The sequence below is a fragment of the Engraulis encrasicolus genome, chromosome 19, assembly GCF_034702125.1.
Source record: "Engraulis encrasicolus isolate BLACKSEA-1 chromosome 19, IST_EnEncr_1.0, whole genome shotgun sequence".
In the NCBI taxonomy this organism is placed as follows: Eukaryota; Metazoa; Chordata; class Actinopteri; order Clupeiformes; family Engraulidae; genus Engraulis; species Engraulis encrasicolus.
The window spans coordinates 39343740-39351239 of record NC_085875.1 but is presented as its reverse complement, the minus strand read 5'-3'; the positions used below and the strand labels follow the sequence as shown (position 1 = coordinate 39351239).

The following is a 7500-nucleotide window of genomic DNA, read 5'->3' as shown; positions in this document are numbered from 1 at the left end:
GAAAGAAAGAAAGAAAGAAATAAAGAAAGAAAGAAAGAAAGAAAGACAGGAATAGAGGGGAACACATACTGTAGAGTATGGAGATACATGTATGAGCGTACGTTTGATAGAGAGAGAAAGAGTGGACGAGAAAGTACCGTATGTGACTTTATTCACCTGACAGAGCAGACTGGTAAGAAGAAATTAACAAGACAGAGGATGCATAGGAATCAAAAGTGTGCGTGAGACAGGAGGAGGAGGATGAGGGAGAGAGAGAGGGAGAGAGAGAGAGAGAGAGAGAGAGAGAGAGAAAGAGAGAGAGATTTGAGGGAAAAGAAGGAAAGAGAGAGGTAAAGAGGAGAAAATCGTGGATGTGACATTAAGGGGGCTCTGTTCCTTCATGGTTCTACATCACTTTCTGTCTATTATATGTACCAGACACGCACACGCACACGCACACACACGCATATGCTCACAAGCACACATGCGTGCACACACACACACACACGCATATTGACACGCACACACAAACATGCACACGCATATGCACACACACAACTGGAACAACTAACGTGCCACCGAGCGGACAGAGCCCTTGCAGAGAAAAAACGAGGGGGAGGAATATGTGTCTACACACATGATGCTTGGTGCAATAATGCTACGGTAGTACAGAGGCACTGCTCTCCACGAGTGGAGTTCATGATCATCAAGTGCCGACCCTTTTATTTACCCAGAGAAATATCCGCTATCCTATTAGTCGCCGTCTACCTCCCACCCAGCAACAACAATGGCGTCAAAAGCGAGGCACTGAACGAGCTGCATCGGGGCATCAGCGAACAACAAGATGCACACCCAGATGCCTTCACAGTGGTACTGGGAGATTTCAACCACGGAAATCTCAAAACAGTACTTCCAAAATTTCATCAACATGTCAACTTCCCAACAAGAGAACAAAACACCCTGGACCTCGTTTACACAAATCAGAAGAGAGCATACAAGGCAAAGCCCATCCCCCACATTGGATCATCAGACCACACGACAATTCTGCTACTGCCAGCTTACAGACAAAAGGCAAAACTCACCAAACCAGTTCAGGAGGTGAGAAAATGGCCTGAGGGAGCCATCTCACGACTTCAGGACTGCTTTGAAACCACAGACTGGGACATTTTCAAAACAACTGCCACCCACAGCAATCACATTGACATTGAGGAGTACACAGACACCGTGACCTCCTACATCACAAAACGCATTGATGATGTTACAGAAATAAAACACATCACTACCAGGGCCAACCAGAAGCCATGGTTCACAGGAGACGTTCACCGACTGCTGAGGGCCAGAGACAAAGCCTTCAGAGCAGGAGACGTAAGCTGGCCTAAAGACAGCAAGGGCTAACCTGTCCCAGGGCATCAGGAAAGCAAAAAAGGAATACTCAGACAAAATAACAACACACTTCAAAGACAGCAGAGATGCACAGAGCCTGTGGCAGGGCATACAGGCCATCACGGACTATAAGCCTGCACCACGAAGCTGTGACAACAACACCTCTCTGCTAAAACGACCTGAACAGTTTCTTTGCCCGCTTTGAAGCACAAAATGACACTCAACTCCACAGAAAACTCCCCCTCCCCCCCATGATCCAACCCCTTTACCTGTCCTCTGCCAGTGTTAAAGAGACAGCTGGCCACCATCAACCCACGCAAAGCAGCTGGCCCAGACAACATACCAGGCCGAGTGTTGAAGGATTGTGCAGAAGAGCTGAAGGATGTCTTCACAGACATCTTTAACATCTCTCTGGCGAAGAAATCATCACCATCATGCTTCAATGACTACCGTCCTGTAGCACTGACGCCCATAATCATGAAGTGCTTCGAACGGCTAGTCCTGTCACACATCAAAGCCACCCTTACCCCCCACCCTAGAACCCCTACCAAGTTCGCATACCGAGCCAAGCGATCCACGAGGAGCAATTTTGCTCTGCCCTCCATCCAGCCCTCACCCACTTGGACAATAAAGACTCATATGTGAGAATGCTGTTCATTGACTTCAGTTCAGCATTCAATACCATAATACCACAACAACTCATCAGAAAACTGGACAAACTAGGTTTCAGCACCTCCCTCTGCAACTGGCTGCTGGACTTCCTGATGCAAAGACCACAAGCAGTACGGTAGGGAACAACACCTCGAGCACCCTGACCCTGACCCTGCACGGGGGCTCCGCAAGGTTGTGTTCTCAGCCCCCTGCTGTTCACGCTGCTGACACACACGACGACTGCACAACGACCCACAGCACTAACCATCTAGTGAAGTTTGCGGATGATACAACACTGGTGGGCCTCATCACCAAGGGCGATGAGACTCACTACAGAGAAGAAGTAGACCTGCTGGCCAGATGGTGCAAAGACAACAACCTCCTGCTGAATGTCAACAAGACCAAGGAGATTGTTGTCAACTTCCAAAGGGTCCAAAAACAACTGCCACCACTGACCATAGACGGCGATGCTGTGGAGAGAGTGAGCAGCACCAAGTTCCTTGGAGTGCACATCAGCGACGACCTCTCTTGGACCACCAACACTACATCACTGGCGAAGAAGGCCCATCAGCGTCTCTACTTGCGCAAACTAAAGAAGGCAAGTGCTACACCCTCCATCATGACAACATTCTACAGAGGAACCATAGAGAGCGTCGTGTCCAACTGCATCACAGTGTGGGGAGGAAGCTGCACGGAGAAAAACAGGAAGACACTCCAGCGTGTTGTGAACACAGCGAAGAAAGATCATTGGAGTACCACTCCCCTCCCTCCCTGCAGGACATTTACACCACACGCCTCACCCGGAAAGCACTGATGATCATCAAAGACACAAGCCACCCTGCACACAAACTGTTCAGCCTCCTGCCCTCTGGAAAGAGGAGGTACAGGCCGCCTCCGTTCCCGTACCACCAGGCTGGCGAGCAGCACAATGCAACCAAGCGATCAAGATGCTGAACACTCAACCCACTCTCCCTCCACTGTCAGCCTCTAGCCAGCAAGGCCACTGACAACCCCCCCCCATCCCCCACCACCATATCTGCGACTGAACATTCCACCTGCACTACTATACTTGTGACTGAACTTTCAACCTGCACTAACCCAAAACATGCACACACACACACACACACACACACACACACACACACACACACACACAAGCACACTGGCACTTTCTAGCACTAAACCCAAACATACACACACTGACACACACACACACACACACACAAAACACACACACACACACACACACACACACACACACACACACACACACACACACACGAACACACACACAAGACGCACACCGCACCTTCTACCTGCACTAAACACATACACACACATACACACACACACACACACACACACACACACACACACACACACACACACACTGACTGCTGCTGTGTACTTGACAGACCTCTTTAATATTTATTTTTCTTCAAAATGCTACTATTACCATGTCAGAACGCTATAAAGGACTTTTTCTTAGGAAAAGCACAAAAGCACAACAAATACCTCTTAATGTATGTCCTCTACAAGCCTTCTGTTGTCCAGTCTTGCACTTTAAATGTCTGTATGAGCACTGTCTATGTCCATACTGTCTTAAGTCCATGTATAAGTACTGTCTATGTCTATACTGTCTATGTCCTTACCTAGATTAGTCTGTCTAATGGGAAAGCAAGAAATGTAATTTCAAATTCTTTGTATGACCAGTGCATGTAAAGAAATTGACAATAAAACCTACTTGACTTGACAAACGCACACGCACACACACACGGACGCATGCACGCACACACACACAATTCTTACTCAATACTCCTCCACGTCATTGCTCACTCCATCATACGCACATACGTGCGTGCACGCACACACAAACATACATACACACACACGGACACAGAAACACACACACACCTGCACCAAGACGCACACAGACATAATTCTCCATAACTCCATACTCCTCTGCGTCCTTGCTCACTCCTCCAGCTCTGCTCTGTCCGGTGCAGTCAGCCAGTACCGTACCTCCCTTAGCCAATTATAGCCAATTACAGGGTATTTGATGAGCGACTTCAAAGAAGTTTGAGAAGAACAAGCTCCTGGCATTGAAGAAAGAACTATAAAACTACCACTTGAAGGGGAATGTGGAGAAACGGACAGAGGGGAGAGAGAGAGAGAGGGAGAGAGAGAGAGGGAGGGAGAGAGAGAGAGAGACAGAGAGACAGAGAGACAGAGAGAGAGAAAGAGAGAGACAGACAGAGAGAGAGACAGAGACAGAGAGACAGAAAGAGGGGCAGAAAGAAGAGGGGATATCGAGAAAGAGAGGGATTGGAAATGAGAGAGAAAGAGACAGACAGAGAAAGGCACTGAGAGGGAGAGAGGTTGAGAGGGAGACAGAGAGACAGAGACAGAGAGAGGACGAGCAGCTGTATAAATGAACATGGCGTCGCGTTGGCCAGCTGCCTGGCAATTGTCCCACATCTCCGTCCGTATCCATCCCCTCGAATGTCAGAGCTGCATTAATGGTGGCCAGGAGAGGAGGAAGACGAGGACAGTCACAGCACTCAGAGCCAGCACACAGAGAAGGACAACAGCTCTCTAGCGCTCCTTGCAGACCAGCTTTTATTATCATCACCTTGCTGTTAAGATCAGCCATCTTTAATGCCTGGTTGCCGTGCATGCTTTTAATGACGTTCTTTGCATGGGAACGGAGGGAATTCGAAGGTGAGAAGGTGACGATTGAAAATATTGCAGCATCAGTAAAGGTACTCAGATGATAATAATAATAAGAAGAAGAACAATTTATATAATAATAATGATTTGGAACAAATGACCAGGGCTAACCAAAAACATCCAGCAAATATAAAACAAAATGTAATTTAGCTTCAAAAGACACTGTTTCAAAGTAACTAGATCATGCACTAGATTCAATTTCTTATTTGTTTGTAACTAGGGGTGTTTAGGCCTTTATTCTGATTGGACAGTCTTAAAGAGAGTGACAAAAAAAACAGGTGGGAGGTAGAGGTGGGGAAGGTTTGTAATTTAGCTTCAAAAGACACTGTTTCAAAGTAACTAGATCATGCACTAGATTCAATTTCTTATTTGTTTGTAACTAGGGGTGTTTAGGCCTTTATTCTGATTGGACAGTCTTAAAGAGAGTGACAAAAAAAACAGGTGGGAGGTAGAGGTGGGGAAGGTTTGGGAAATTACCTCGAGTCAGACTCGAACACAGGTCCCTGAATATATGGTCCAGCTCCTCACCCTTCGTTTTGTTTTGCGTAACCCCTAACCCTTTTGTCATATCACGAGTACCCCCTAACTTGTGCCCTGTATATTTTCCTTTATCCCAATGTGACTATATTCCACACATTTTTTATCATTATATTTTCCCATGTACTGCCTACAGTGTGCTTGCGTACCCCTAGTGGTACATGTACCCCTGGTTGGGAACCACTTCCTTAGCCCAATAAGCCACGGCGGCCCAAAATGTAAAAAACAAATTGCCAATGATTTCTACAGTCGTTGAGGTTATCGTATGACAAAATTGTTGGCAAAGTTTGAGAATCTTAGCGTATAAAGTGGCCTTCATACTTTACGAATCTTCTATTCATCTCACAGGTGTGTGGAGATCACACAACTTATAAATGAAGCCTCAAGAGAAATGGGGAAAAGAGAGAATCCTGCCTTTGCTTCATCTGAAGAAGAAAGAGTCCAATCTTTTGATTTCTAATGCATAAAGAGGTATAACAACCTTAAATACACAGCGGCTTTCAAAGACTTACAGAGTACACAATCACTTTTTTTTCTATGTCTGTTTTTATCCTATTTGTTTCGCCTCTTAGTTGGAAAGATCAACATTGACTGAAAAGAGAGAGAGAGAAAGAGAGAGTGTGAGAGAGGGAGCAAGAGAGCGAGAGAGAATGAGCGAGAGAGATGTATCTGAAGGGCGAATTTTCCAACTGGAACGTTGGGAATACTCAGGAGCAGTTTGGGCTTTGATCAGAGGCGATTAGACGGTGAGATTTATTGGAACTGTCAGGTCTCACTGATCAGGAAGTGCTGGTCTGAAGTCAAAGACTGCAGCTGATATATCCACCACAAACTCACTCCCAACCCCACAACCCCCCCACACCCCCACTTCCCGCGCCTCCTCCCAACCCAAAAAAGACATTCCTAACTTCCTGTCATTTCACACTGATACTTTTGTCATCGCCTGACTCAAACAAAATACAAACAAAACTGGGCGCCCATTTCCCAAAGAGTCAGAGGTGTGGATGTGCGTAACATTTTTGTATGTAAAAGGACTTGAACAGGTGGTGAGGATGGCTCTCTGCCCAAAACATGTCTGTCCTGCACACACTATTTGGTGAAATAAAATGGAGGAAGAATTAATTCAGTGTGTTTATTCCTCCTTGCTTTTGTCCATTTAGTACCAAAAAAGCAATCATGTCTGAGTTCCATCCATTTTATCTTTGGTTGTATACATGGGATTGATATAGCCCCCCAGACAGCAAGATACAGTGCCCTCCATAATTATTGGCACCCCTGGTTGAGATGTGTTAAAAGCCTTAAAATAAATTCAGTGTTTATTGCAGAAGAATACTGTCACACTGAAAATTGTAGGAAAATGTAGCCTTCAACTCAAATGAATTGTAAGAAAATAAAAAATCCCTGACTAAAAAATAATTATTTTTCATTAAATCACCTGTTCCACAATTATTGGCACCCTTAACAATTCCCAGGAAAATAAATATAATTGAAGCATTTCTGTCATTTCTACAGTAGTTTACAAAGTTTACCAGAGTATGTAGGAACATTTAATTAGTAATTCATCACTTCCTGTTTCCCTGGGGTATAAATATGACGTGACACCGAGGCCATTTCTCTTATCCACTCTTAAACATGGGAAAGACAAAGGAACACAGCATACAAGTGAGGCAGATGTGCGTCAACCTTCACAGGTCAGGCAGAGGCTACAAGAAGATTGCCACTCAACTGCAGCTGCCCATATCCACTGTGAGAGGAATAATTAAGAAGTTCTAAACAACTGGAACAGTGGTAAACAAGCCTGGACGAGGACCCAAGTTTATTTTGCCACCACGCACAGTGAGGAGGATGGTAAGAGAAATCAAAAGATCTCCAAAGCTCACTGTTACAGAATTACAACAAATGGTAGCATCCTGGGGTCACAGAGTCTCCAAATCAACCATCAGGCGCTGTCTACACGCCAACAAGCTGTTTGGGAGGCATGCACGGAGAAAACCTTTCCTCACTCACAATCATAAACGCAAGCGTCTGGAGTTCGCCAAGCGGTATTGGGGCTTCAACTGGGACCGTGTGCTTTGGTCAGGATGAGACCAAGATTGAGCTTTTTGGCAACAAACACTCTAAGTGGGTCTGGCGTACCACGAAAGATGCGCATGCTGAAAAGCACCTCATACACACTGTGAAGTATGGGGGTGGGTCAGTGATGCTGTGGGGCTGTTTCGC

At 45.8% G+C, this 7500-nt stretch overlaps 1 protein-coding gene across 1 annotated transcript in view; it reads right to left on the bottom strand.

Annotated features, from left to right (window-relative positions):
- The window catches only part of akap6 (A kinase (PRKA) anchor protein 6), a 215741-nt gene that overhangs the window by 72869 nt on the left and 135372 nt on the right, over nt 1–7500 (bottom strand). The gene's annotated exons all lie outside the window — the stretch shown is intronic.